This window comes from Balaenoptera borealis (assembly GCF_965194805.1).
Source record: "Balaenoptera borealis genome assembly, chromosome: 16".
NCBI classification, from domain to species: Eukaryota; Metazoa; Chordata; class Mammalia; order Artiodactyla; family Balaenopteridae; genus Balaenoptera; species Balaenoptera borealis.
The window spans coordinates 13,731,609-13,746,051 of NC_138872.1; the positions used below are offsets into that span (position 1 = coordinate 13,731,609).

The 14,443-nt window shown below is 43.0% G+C and overlaps 1 long non-coding RNA gene across 1 annotated transcript in view; it reads left to right on the plus strand.

The window, feature by feature from the left end:
• The first annotated feature begins 215 nt into the window (after window positions 1–215).
• Window positions 216–14,443, plus strand: part of LOC309613800 — a 76,769-nt gene continuing 62,541 nt past the window's right edge. The window contains exon 1 of the long non-coding RNA XR_014235896.1: window positions 216–1,938. This is a non-coding gene — a long non-coding RNA (uncharacterized lncRNA). The remainder of the gene's footprint in view (window positions 1,939–14,443) is intronic.

Genomic DNA, 14,443 nt, shown 5'->3' on the forward strand with positions numbered 1-14,443 from the left:
GATAGGTCTGTTTATATTTTCTATTTCTTCCTGGTTCAGTCTTAGAAGGTTGTGCTTTTCTAAGAATTTGTCCATTTCTTCGTGGTTGTCCATTTTATTGGCATATAGTTGTTTGTAGTAGTCTCATAACCCTTTGTATTTCTTCAGTGTCAGTTGTTACTTCTCCTTTTTCACTTCTAATACTATTGATTTGCATCCTCTCCTTTTTTTTCCTTTTTTTCTTGATGAGTCTGGCTCAGGGTTTATCAATTTTGTTTCTCAAAGAACCAGCTTTTAGTTTTATTGATCTTTGCTATTGTTTTCTTCATTTCTATTTCATTAATTTCTGCTCTGATCTTTATGATTTCTTTCCTTCTACTGACTTTGGGTTTTCTTTGTTCTTCTTTCTCTAGTTGCTTTAGGTGTAGGGTTAGATTGTTTGAGACTTTTCTTGTTTCTTGAGAACCCACTGTCTTTTAATTGAGATCACACACCTGGTCTCAGGACTTAATGAAGCTCAGGTTCTTTATGTCTCATCACAGAAAGAATTTAGTGAAACACAAAGTGATGGGTAAGAAGTGGATTTATTTATAGAGAGAAACACATTCCACAGACAGAGTGTGGGCCATCTCACAAGGTGAGAGGCCCCAAAATATGGGATGGTTAGTTTTTATGGGCTGGGTAATTTCATAGGCTAACGAGTGGGAGGATTATTCCACCTCTTTTGGAGAAGGGGCAGGGTTTTCAAGGAATTGGGCCACTGCCCACTTTTTGGCCTTTTATGGTTAGCCTAGGAACTGTCATGGCGCTGATGGTTGTGTCATTTAACATGCCAATGTATTACAATGAGCGTATAATGAGGCTCAAGGTCTACTGGAAGTCAAATCTTCCACCGTCTTGGACTTAGTTGGTTCTAACCAGTTTTTGCCGTGTCCTCAATGGCTATGTCATTCTTTTAGAGGTTGTGCCCTGCCCCCTTCCCTCCTGTTTCAATGGCATCCCATGGCATTTGGGATAAAACCCAGACCCTAACTGATTTGGTCTCTGCTTCCCTCTCTGATCTCAAGTAATCTATCTCTTTTTTTTTTTTTTTTTTTTGATTTTGTTTTGTATTTTTTTAACATCTTTATTGGAGTGTAATTGCTTTACAATGGTGTGTTAGTTTCTGCTTTATAACAAAGTGAATCAGTTATACATATACATATGTTCCCATATCTCTTCCCTCTTGCGTCTCCCTCCCTATCCCACCCCTCTAGGTGGTCACAAAGCACTGAGCTGATCTCCCTGTGCTATGAGGCTGCTTCCCACTAGCTATAATCTATCTCTTCATATTTCTTACCCCATGCCAGACACTAACATTCTTGATGTTTCCTGAACATACCAAGCATGCCTCAGGGCCTTTCACTTGCTGTTCCCTTTGCCGTCTGGAATTTTCTTTCTTCCTGTCTTGCTCCCCACTGTCACTCAGATCTCTGCTGAAATGTCTCCTCCTCAGGTAGATCTTCTAAAGCAACACACACACACACACACACACACACAGCCCAGAGTCACATAACCTTGTCTTAATTTCTTCATTAGGATTAACACTATCCGAATTTTTTTTAAGGAAATCTTTTTTTTTAATAAATTTATTCATTTATTTATTTTTGACTGCGTTGGGTCTTCGTTGCTGCGCGTGGGCTTTCTCTAGTTGTGGCTAGCAGGGGCTACTCTTCGTTGCGGTGTGCGGGCTTCTCGTTGCGGTGGCTTCTCTTGTCGTGCAGCACGGGCTCTAGGCATGCGGGCTCAGTAGTTGTGGCTCGCGGGCTCTAGGGCACAGGCTCAGTAGTTGTGATGCAAGGGCTTAGTTGCTCTGCGGCATGTGGGATCTTCCCAGACCAGGGCTCGAACCCATGTCCCCTGCATTGGCAGGCGGATTCTTTTTTTTTTTTTTTAATTTTTATTTATTTATTTTTGGCTGTGTTGGGTCTTCGTTTCTGTGCGAGGGCTTTCTCTAGTTGTGGCAAGCGGGGGCCACTCTTCATCGCGGTGCGCGGGCCTCTCACTATCGCGGCCTCTCTTGTTGTGGAGCGCAGGCTCAGTAATTGTGGCTCACGGGCCCAGTTGCTCCGCGGCATGTGGGAATCTTCCCAGACCAGGGCTCAAACCCATGTCCCCTGCATTAGCAGGCAGATTCTCAACCACTGCGCCACCAGGGAAGCCCCTGGCAGGCTGATTCTTAACTACTGTGCCACTAGGGAAGTCCCAACAGTATTTGAATTTTTTTTAATTGTCCGTCTCCCTCTCTAGACTGTAAACTCCAAGAGGGTAGGAAATTTGTCTGTTTAGTTCACTGCAGTGACTCCCTTACTTAGATGAGCATCTGACCTATAGCAGGCAATTAGTAAGTGTTCGTGGGGAAAAAAAGAACGAATGAAGAAAGGAGGGAGGAGGAAAACAATGGGAAAAAATAAAGGAAATCAACCATTTATTCTATCAATATTAATTAATATATATGTTCACAGGAAGTATAAATGACATTAACAATAAAAAAAAATAAGCACAAGTTGTTTGAGAACCCAGGGACACACCTGTAACTCAAGGGGTGTCGGAGAAGGCTTCCAGGAGGAAGCGACTTCAGTGCTGACTTTGGCAAGGTTTGGATGGAACCTGTACGTGATCCCACACTGACACCTGGGAAACACTACTATAGACTTAAAATCTAAGGCAAATGAGTGACACGCTCTAGTAAAAAGTCTATGAAGATGGCTGCCATCATTCCGTCCTCCTTGTTTGCACAAGCCACTCCTCCATCAAGAGGTAAGCCTTATTTCCACTTCCTTGAATGCGATTTGCCCCATGACTGTTTGACCACTGGAAATGGTGGAAGTTACATGGTAGGACTTTCAAGCCCATGCCTTAAGATGATTGGCAGCTTTCATTTCCTTCCTCTTGGAAACCAGCCGCCATGCTGTGGGAAGCCAAGCCACATGTAGAGGCCACATGGAGGAAAACTAAGACACTCCAGTCAACAGCCCCAGCTAAGGTCCCAGGCAAAAGCCAGTAGTAACTGCCAGCCACGTGAGTCAGCCTTCTTGCACATTCCAGTCCCTACAGCCCCCATCAATTAGATCTGGAAAAGAAAAACCACCCACTGAGCCCAATCGACCTACAATATCATGAGAGATAATAAAATGGTTGTTCTTTAAGCCACTAAAGTTTGCGGTGGTTTATTACGCAACATTAATAAGTCAAACAGTCTACATGTGTGGACTTCTGTTGAACTGTGCTTGAGAACTTTCAGTAGGCAGGAAGAGTAGTCTCAGATCTGAAATTACCCCCAATAAAATTGTTTGGCCTAGGAGACACAGAAGCATAAACTCGGTGCAAATGGGATTAGAAGGTCATGTAGCTAAAGCCCTCCAAAAATTAAGAGATTCTCCCTACCACATTTCTGATTGCACAAAGCCTCTGCTTCCATGTTCCCAGGAGGGTTGCTCACTTCCTCGAGGGCAGCGATGCCAGTCAGGTTTCCTGGGTTGCCAGCAACAACGATAGACTCTGGAATGTAATAAAATGATACACAGGAACTCACAGAATCAAAGGGACAACTGAAGGACCAGGGCCAGAAATGTCAAAAACTAGGGGAAACGAAGATCCTGAACATCTTATCTGGGACCAGCAAGTAAATCTAGAGATGAATCATTTTATCCCATCTTCTCATCACCTTGTTCTGAGATTCAAATTCAAAAGATGAATTTGTTCAATTGGTCTAGCTTGGGTCACATGTCGTATATGCAAGTAACACATTACCAGACTGATAATAATGCTAAGTAGCCTGCCTACAACTTACTCTCAAATGATTCACATGGGAAAAAAAAAAAAAAATACACACACATACACAAACACGCACGCATGCACACACAGAGTGCATGTAAGCAAATGCAACACAATTTTATCAATTAGTAAATCTAGCTTCAGGGGTACATAGGTGTTTATTCATTATTCTTGCAAGTTTTCTGTAGACCTGAAATTTTCCAAAATAAAAATTAAAAGTTTGGGCAGAGGGGGAGGGGGTACTTATAGCAGCAAAAAGATTGTACTAGCCAGCACTCATAGAAACCCTATACTTACCAGGCACTATTCCAAATCCTTTACATATATTAGTTCATTTAACCCTCACAGTAACCCTAAGCAATGGGTTTTTATTATCTCTGTTTTACAGATGAGTAAAGGGGAGAATTCAACAAGGAATTAATTTGCCTAAGAGTATGAGCACTCATTGCTAGAGTGAGGATATAAACCAGAGCTCACAAGCTCATGTTCTTAACTATTATGCTTTACTGCCTCTCCAGAGACACAAAAACAATAAAGACATTTAATTGTCATACAAACTTGTCTAAAGGTAGAGAGTTTCAGAGTGTGTTCATCAAGGAACAGGATATTACAACTCTTCTGCTCCACCATCTTCAGAGTATTTGCTTTCTGCCCTTAGTTTACAGCCTCATGGATACAAGATGGCTGCCACAGCTGAAACATCACATCAACTCACCATCAAGTCCAAATGCAGGAAGCAGAAGAGTGAATAGATGTCAAGAGAGACATTATATCTCTCAATTTTTTTTCCTATATAAAACTCTTCCCCAAAATTACTCCCTTCCCTCTCAGTGTCCCCCACCCCCCAAACAAACATCCCCTTCCACCTCATTACAGTGGAGGTATAGGCCACAGGGTCACCCTCGCTGCAAGGGAATCTGGGAACCCAAGCATTTACTACTTCAGCCACAGGCTTTAAATAAGTGGATGAGTGAATGCTTCTCAGTTGTCTGGTCCAGCCAGCAGAGGCTCTGCTTCTGTCCCTGCCTTTCTCACAGTCCCCTATATTCTTCCCTCTTTCACTGTATGACCATATAGCCTAGGGGCTAAGAGTGTGGGCTTTAGCACTCACTGCCTGAATTGCTCAGCTGGTTCTGCTACTTATAAACCTGTATGCTGATGACCAGTTACTTGGACTTTCTGTGCCTCCACTTCCTAAAATGGGAACTACAATGATAATAATACCTATTTCATAGGACTATTATGAGGATTTAAATAAAACAATATGGTAAAAGCCCAAAGAACAGTGTCAAACACAAAGTACACCCCTGATAAAATTTTTTTTAATGTATTTTATTTTTTTTGTTTATTTTTTTGGCTGCGTTGGGTCTTTGTTGCGGCGTGTGGGCTTTCTCTAGTTGCGGCGAGTGGGGGCTACTCTTCATTGCAATGCGCGGGCTTCTCATTGCAGTGGCTTCTCTTGTTGCAGAGCACGGGCTCTAGGTACACGGGCTTCAGTAGTTGTGGCACATGGGCTCAGTAGTTGTGGCTCACGGGCTCTAGAGCAGAGGCTCAGTAGTTGTGGCGCATGGGCCCAGCTGCTCCGCGGCATGTGGGATCTTCCCAGACCAGGGATCAAACCCGTGTCCCCTGCACTGGCAGGCGGATTCTTAACCACTGCGCCACCAGGGAAGTCCCTCAATAAATGTTAATAATGATTATGGATGGCAGTTCCAAAGTTGGGGCTTGCAGGGATTAATATCCAAAGGTTAGGAACAATTTCCTCCTTTTCTCCCCATTTTGCCTCATTATAGTGATTACAGTCTGAAATTTCCCTGCAAGTGAAAATAGATTGCTCGGGTGGATACCTAAACCCTGTACATGCCTAAAACTCTGTTTCAAAATACTTAATCTGAAAATGAGCTGGCACTGGCCCAGGCCCCATGCCCAGACTGTACTCTGAACCACTCCACTCTCCAGGTAGGACACACAGCTGAGGGGGAACAGACAGACAGAAGAGATTTAGAGGCAATGAATGCTTTAGTGTGTTGTTTTGCTTAAAATGGAGGAAACATCTCTGTGAAGAATCACATTTAAGGCACATTTCTGGTAGTACAGAGCTGTCCAAGCCTTTCAATCCAGAGTAACCTTATTCATGCCTCTTGCTTTAGACCAAGATCAGGGGATGGCAATCTGTGATTTTTGTGCCAGAGGTGGCACAGGAGCCCGTTGAAATTGGCACCGGAGCTGGCTGCAACAGACCTTCCCCTCCCTACAACCTGTAAATGACTTTCCACAGCTAGAAGAATTTTAAGCCCAGCTAACTCTTGGCTTTTTTTCTTTCTGAGATTTACTTCTTTTTTTATTTTTTTTTTAATATATTTTCTTGGCCATGCTGCATGGCATGTGGGATCTTAGTTCCCCAACCAGGGATGGAACCTGTGCCTTTTGCATTGGAAGCACGGAATCTGAACCACTGGACCGCCAGGGAAGTCCCATCTTTCTGAGATTTACTTCTTTTTTTTTTTTTTAATATTTATTTATTTTGGCTGCACCGGGTCTTAGCTGCCACATGTGGATCTTCATTGCCCCATGCGGGATCTTCGTTGCAGCATGTGGGATCTTTAGTTGCGGCATGCAGGAACTACTTCCCTGACCAGAGATCAAACTCGGGCACCCTGCATTGGGAGAGTGGAGTCTTAGCCACTGGACCACCAGGGAAGTCCCTGAGATTTACTTCTTAAATGCATTTGCTTTAGGAAGAAATAATTTGCTACCCTATGCTTAAAAAACATTTTTTAAGTGTTGGCGAGGATGAAAGGATGAGGAGAAACTGGAACGTGTATACACTGCTGGTGGGTCTATAAAATGGTGCAGCCATTTTGGAAAACAGTTTGGCAGTTCTTCAAAATGTGAAATGTAGAGTTGCCATATGACCCAGGAATTCCACTCCTAGGTATATACCCAAGAGGATTTCAAACATATGTCCACACAAAAACTTGTACAGAAATCTTCATAGCAACATTATTCGTAATGGCCAAAAATGGAAACAACCCAAGTGACCATCAACTGTTGAATGGTTAAGCCAAAGTGGTCTCTCCGTACAGTGGAATATTATTAGGTAATAAAAAGGAACAAAGGGACTTCCCTGGTGGTCCAGTGTTAAAGAATCCGCCTTCCAGTGCAGGCAACGCGGGTTCGATCCCTGATCAGGGAACTAAGATCCCACATCGCGTGGGGCAACTAAGCCCGCGTGCCACAACTACTGAGCTTGCGCACCTCAACTAGAGCCCGCGTGCCGCAAACTACAGAGCCCACGCACCCTGGAGCCTGCACGCCGCAACGAAAGATCCCGAGTGCCGGAACTAAGACCCAACGCAGCCAAAAATAAATAAATAATTAATTTTTTAAACAAATAAAGGAACAAAGTACTGATAACACAGGTGAACCTTGAAAACATTGTGCTAAGTGAAAGAAGCCAGCCTCATGCTATATGATTCCATTTAGGTTAAATGTTCAAAATAGGCAAATCTACAGAACAGAAAGTAGATTATTGGTTGCTAGGGATCAGAGGATGGGGGTGGGGGGCTGGTGGTCAGTTGCTGGGGGCGGGGTGCTGGGTTTCTTTTTAGGCTGATGAAAATATTCTGAAATTAGAAAGTGGTGATGGTTGTGTGACTCTATGGATATGCTAAAAACACTGACGTGTACACTTTAAAAGGGTGGATTTTATGGTATGTGAATCCTATCTCAACAAAACTGTTTTTTTAAAGTACCTATTGTGGTTAATGCAATTGTGAAATTTTCCTATCTTGTTTCATATCTTGTTCAGAGATATGAAAAAGAAGAAATTTTAAATAATGGTAGAAACTCAAAAGGTATATATAAAAAGGTAAACAGTGGAAAGTAAGTCTCTCCCACCTGTGTTCCAGGGACACCACTGTCACCATTTCTTACTTGTCCTTTGCATACGCAACCTTATTATGTGTGTTGCTTCTTGTACAAACAAGAGCCTACCGTCCACCATGTTTCAACCCTTGTTGTATCACTTAATAATGTATCATGGAAATTGCCCCACAAGGACCTTTATGGTAAGGTTCATAGAGAGCTGTCTGGCTTTTTTTTTTTTTTAACCACTGTTATAAGTACGTGGATGTTACTAGTAGACATTCAGGTTGTTTCCTTTCTTTACTATTACAGTGAATTTCCTTGTACCTCTCACTTTAAAGCAATGTTTTAATAGGTATTAGTAATCACAAAATACAAAGAAGGAAGCAAAGATCTCACTAACAAACTCTTTCTACATGACCTCAATGATGTCAAGCTTAGGAGCTTCTCAGAACCAGCAGAGGAATGGGACCAGAGGGGGGCGTGGGGAGGAGACAAGGAAGTAAGTTCTTTAGCATAATGGCAGTTGTTTTTTGTTGTTGTTGTTGTTTTGCTGTTGTTTCTTTGTTTTTGGCCACACAGCATGTGGGATCCTAGTTCCTCGACCAGGGATGGAACCCGGCCCCCCTGCAGTGGAAGTGCAGAGTCCTAACCACTGGACCACCAGGGAATTCCCAATGGCTGTGTTTTGGATCAAGGCGGTTCAGCGCCTCAAAATGAAAGAATCACCGAGGCTGGAGCTTTGGGGCTTAGTTGTGAAAGGACATCCTTGAAGATGGCCAAATCAGTTTCTCCAAAAGGCAATACTGGAGTTGGCTTCATGAGAACACATCATGTTTTCCAGATGGTGGGTCAAAACCCATTCTTGGGTTTGGAAATCAATGTCATGGGATTGGCCCATTATTTTTCTTTTTTTTTTTAATTTATTTATTTATTTATTTATTTATTTATTTATTTATTTTTGGCTGCATTGGGTCTTCACTGCTGCGCGCGGGCTTTCTCTAGTTGCAGCGAGCAGGGGCTACTCTATGTTGCGGAGCACAGGCTCTAGGCGCCCGGGCTTCAGTAATTGTGGCACGCAGGGTCAGTAATTGTGGCACGCAGGCTCAGTAGTTGTGGCACACAGGCTTAGTTGCTCTGCAGCATTTGGGATCTTCCCAGACCAGGGCTCGAACCCGTGTCCCCTGCATTGGCAGGCTGATTCTTAACCACTGCGCCACCAGGGAAGCCCGAGTTTCTTTTTTTTAATGAAGTTGAGTTTTAAAGTGATGACAGTGAGCTCATTTAAAAGGATTAACCCCTCTTCTAATTATTTAGTAATTACAGAGTAGGAACATCAGAGAAATGGAAGTGTTGGGGCATAAAAACAATATCTATGCCAGGGGTGAAGGGATAAGCCAATTTAAGATTCTAGCTTTAAAAAAAAAACTCTCTGGCTATTATTAATCAACTGGATTGCAGAGTCTATTAAAGATAAATTGCCATACGTACCAATCATGATACCTGCCCCGCCCACAGACGCTTCTAAAGGAAGGGCGGCGGGTCACTGACCTTGGTATTGTGTGACTGGACACTTCTGCTCGCACCACGGCTGACTGGATCATATATGGGCCTCAGCCCTAAAGGCAGCCAATGCATGGGGTGGTGAGTGATTTCTGATGTAGCTGGGTACAAAAATATTTGGCCAAACAGCAAACAGGTTGACTTGTCAGATTTCCATTGAAGATGACTGTAAATCAGAAACTATAGAGTGAATCAGCTAGTTAAAAAAGGACTCAAAGAAACGATATGAAAAAAAGAAAAGTGAAGGCAGTTCTTTCCCAGCAATATAGCAGATTTAGATAACCTGAAACACTCTACTCCCCTACCCCCGACTCAAACACATCTGAAAATTCTGGGTAAAAGATAACAAATATTCTTTCAAATGAATAACTGAATTCGCAAGAAAGTAAGGGAAACCCCCAGAGGCCAAAAAAATAGAACCAAAAAACCAAACCAGTTAAGTGCGAACTGATACTATGACGGCCAGGAGAGAGAGATGTCTCAGAGAGCAAGGGTCTCGGGTTGAAATGAAAATTCGAGGACAGGAAATGAGGCGCTGGGCTCATACAATACTAAATTACAACCCACAGAAACAATCCTTGGAATCAGCACACCAAGCAAAGGTGGTATTAGACCCCGGGAACTTCAGCAGACAGGATGCTAGGATCAAAACCATGGAAGAGATAGAATATCATTATTAAAGACACAGAAGAGGGGAGGGAGAAATTGGGAGATTGGAATTTTTTGGTTTTTTTTTTGGCTGCGCCAGGTCTTAGTTGCAGCGTGCGGGATCTAGTTTCCCGACCAGGGATCGAACCCTGGCCCCCTGCATTGGGAGCTCAGAGTCTCACCCACTGGACCACCAGGGAAGTCCCTGGAGATTGGGATTGACATCTACACACTACTATATATAAAATAGATAACTAATAAGAACATACTGTATAGCACAGGGAACTCTACTCAATACTCTGTAATGACCTACATGGGAAAAGAATCTAAAAAAGAGTGGATATATGTATATGTATAAGTGATTCACTTTGCTGTACAGCAGAAACTAACACAACATTGTAAATGAACTACACTCCAAAAAAAAATTTTTTTTAATAAATTTTAAAAAATTAAAATAAAATAAAGACACAGAAGGGACCAAAATATGTGGAAAAAAAAAATATATATATATACACACAACACATATGCACATATATACATATAAATATATATATAAACATCAAGCCAGTTTGACCAGGAACCAAGCAGAGGAGAGGGTAAGGGAAGCCAGTAGAGGGTAAGGGAAACTAGTAGGTGGCAGGAAGGGAAGGAAGATGACCCCTAGACACCCCAAAATAGAGAAAGAAACAGAGTTTGGTTAAGGGCAGGGCTCTAACTTTGCTAGTGGTAAGTGGTGCCCTGCGACCATGTCGTCAATGCCAGCAGAGCTCTCTGTAGGACCTAAGTGTCTGTGAGGCCTTCTTCATTCATCCATCTTTTTGCCAAGTGCTTTTCGAGTGCTGTATTTACTTCCTACTGCTGCTCTCACAACTTGCCACAAATGTAGTGGCTTAACACAAATAATTATCTTACATTTTTGGATGTCACAAGTTTGGAATAGAACTTATGGGGTTAAAATCGAAGGGTGCCGTCCTTCTGGAGGCTGTAGGGAAGATTCAGTTTCCTTGCCTTTCCAGCTTCCAGAAGCTGCCCACATTCTTTGCCTCATGGCCTCCTTCTGTCTTCAAAGCCAGCACTCACATCACTCCCACCTCTGCTTCTGTTGTCATATCTCTGATTCTGACCCTCCAGCTTCCCTCTTACAATGACCCTTGTGGTTACATTGGACCCACTCGGATAAGTCCAGATAATCCCTCCATGTCAAAATCCTTGACTTCATTACATCTGCCAAGTCCCTTCTACCATGTAAGGTGACATACTCACAGCCACTTATTCCAGGACAGAAGATGGAAGGGTGAACAAGACAGGCCTGTTTCCAGGGAGCTCAGGTTCTGGGGGTGGAGAGACTGGGCAGAGGGATGAATAATCCCCAAGTAAACACATAAATAATATAAGAAAGTGATCAATGCCATGAAAGAAATAATACAGGTGATCGAACAGAGAGACTAGAGACTGGTGAAGCTACTTTAGGAAGTCAGGTCAGACTCCAGAAAGGAGATGACATTTGAGGTGACCCACAAATGATGACAAGACAGCAGCCCTCAAAATATCTGAGGAAAGGGAATTGCCGACAGAGGGAGCAAAGGCAGGAATTTACTTGGGGCGTCCCAGGAGCAGCAGGGAGGCAGTATGGCTGAACAGGATAAGGTGAGATGATCCTGATTCTGATTCTCCTGCGAGGCCTCTTTATTTGGCTGTTGCTGGCTTTCTATAAGGATGAAGCCACAGGTAAGATTCCTACAAATATCCTTACCACAAACCCACCCTTTCCCAAAGTCCACTGAGTGAGTCTTCATACCTTGCAACCAAAAGCTCCAAAGTAACATAAGACACAAAATATTATGAGGTACAACTTAAACAGTGCAGCTGCTTTGGAAAACAATCTAGCCCCTAAAAAGGTTAAACTTAGAGTTACCACGTGACTCCACAATCCACTTCTAGATATCTACCCAAGAGGACTGAAAACATGTGTCCCCACAAAATCTTGGCCATGAATGTACATAGCAGCACTCTTCGTAGGAGCACAAAAGTAGAAACAACCCAAATGTCCATCAACCAATGAATGTATCAATAAAATGTGGTATATCCATCAATGGAATATTATCCAGTCATAAAAAGGAATAAAGTACTTGGACTTCCCTGCTGGCACAGGGGTTAAGAACCTGCCTGCCAATGATGCAGGGGACACAGGTTCGAGCCCTGGTCCGGGAAGATCCCACATGCCCCAGAGCAGCTAAGCCCATGCACCACAACTACTGAGGCTGCACTCTAGAGCCCGCGAGTCACAACTACTGAGCCCGTGTGCCACAACTACTGAAGCCCACACACCTAGAGCCCGTGCTCCACAACAAGAAAAGCCACCGCAATGAGAAGCCTGCGCACCGCAATGAAGAGTAGCCCCCGCTCGCCGCAACTAGAGAAAGCCCACACACAGCAACGAAGACCTAATGCAACCAAACATAAAAAATAATAAATAATTAATTTCTTAAAAATCATTAAAAAAAAAGGAATAAAGTACTGATACATGCTACATGGTGAACCTTGATACATTATGCTAAGTGAAAGAAGCCAGTCACAAAGGTCACAGGTTGTGATTCCATTTATATGAAACGTCCTGATAAGCAAAACCATAGAGACAGAAAGTAGGTTCGTGGTTACCAAAGGATAGGGGAGGGAGAGATAGAAAGTGACTGCTAGTGGGTACAGGGTTTCTTTTTGGGGCGATGAAAGTGTAGTAATATTGTGATGACAACTGCACAGCTCTGTGAATACACTAAAAACCATTTTAATTTTGTAAATATACTTTTTATTTGAATTTTACACTTTCGGTGGATGAATTGAATGGTATGTGAACTATATCTCAATAAAAGCTGTTATGTAAAATATGAGATACAGTCCCTGCCCTCAAAGAACTGAAAGTTCAGTTAAGGACAAAAAAGATCAAATGTCAATTGCCCCAGAAGTACATGGAGTCGATGATGACTATATAAGAGAAATGTTAGTAATCGCAGACACATTTCTTGAGTGACACTATGTGCCAGTCCCTGCCCCAGACACATGTGGCTGCAGCCCCTCTTTTTTTTTTTTTTTTTTAATATTTATTTATTTATTTGGCTGCACCGGGTCTTCGTTGCCGCCTGCAGGATCTTTAGTTGTGACACTCGGGATCTAGTTCCTTGACCATGGATCGAACCCGGGCCCCCTGCATTGGGAGCGTGGAGTCTTAACCACTGGACCGCCAGGAAGTCCCTGCAGCCCCTATTATCAAAGCTCACAATCCAAATCACTTGATAAATACCCAATGAGTGTCCTGGAGAAATTCCATTCCCCATTCTGGCCTCATTTTCTCCACTTTTGAAATGAGCTGCTTGAATTAGACATTTCCCCATGGGCAGGTGAGATGATTCTTGGTAAAATATCCAGACATCACTAAATAGCACTGTGAGAAAATCACCCATTTTTTCAATCACCTTCCAATTCTTCCACCTTTAGTAAGAAATCTCAGTGTAATTTCCTTTTTTCTTTACAAAGGACATGCCATCTGAAATGCTAAAGCTTCCAGCAGGCAGCAGTAGCTACCTAAAATGTAATCACATGTTGTTTCACTGATTTTATTTTTACTCTACTTTTTGTTTTGATGCAAGTTTTCTGCTTACACATTGATAGAGCATTTCCTTTTGAAATAAAATGTATGTAAGTAAAAATAAGTGAATTGATTTCAAGAAAAATACTAACAAAAATATTACTGGTAGGGAATTCCCTGGCAGCCCAGTGGTTAAGACCCTGTGCTTTCACTGTTGGGGCCTGGGTTCGATCCCTGGTGGGGGAACTAAGATCCTGCAAGCCGAGCGGCTCGGCCAAAAAAATAAAAAAGAAGAAAATAAAAATATTATTGGTGATCCAAGGATATGGCAAAAATCCTAAAGACAGCATAAGAAAGACTGAAGCCAACTTCAATTCACTCTGCCCATTTTGCAGGCAGGAAACCTAAGGCCTGACGCTGCGAACACAATTCTGGCATTATTTTGCTGACTCTGACATGTTCAAGCAGCCACAACCACTTGGCACGGGAGTTGGCAGAGGAAGTTCGGGCATTCAAAGTGCATTACACAGTAATGAACCCCGGAAGGCTCCGTCCCAACAGGTCTGGAGTTCAGGTATGCAGGTTCTGAATCCCCAGGTGATTTCATTCCACATTCCTCCCCACCTTGCCTCCATTGTACAAGATCCATTCATTCAACAAACATTTGTGAAGTTACTACCACCCACCTCGCACTCTGCTAACCCCTGGGAAGAGAATGGTGAGCCCCAGGGAGCACACTCCGTGCTCTCAGGGGGTTTGTAATCTAGTGATGGGGGGAGGGGTGGGAAATAAAAGTTGAATACAGAAGCAAGTTAATTACAGATTATGATCAGTTCTATACAAAAGAAACACATGCGGACTTCCCTGGCGGTCCAGTGGTTAAGACCCCATGCTTCCACTGCAGGGGGCGCGAGTTCAATCCCTGGTGGGGGAATCCTGTATGCCGCATGTTAAGGCCAAAAAAAAAAAAAAAGAAAAGAAATACAT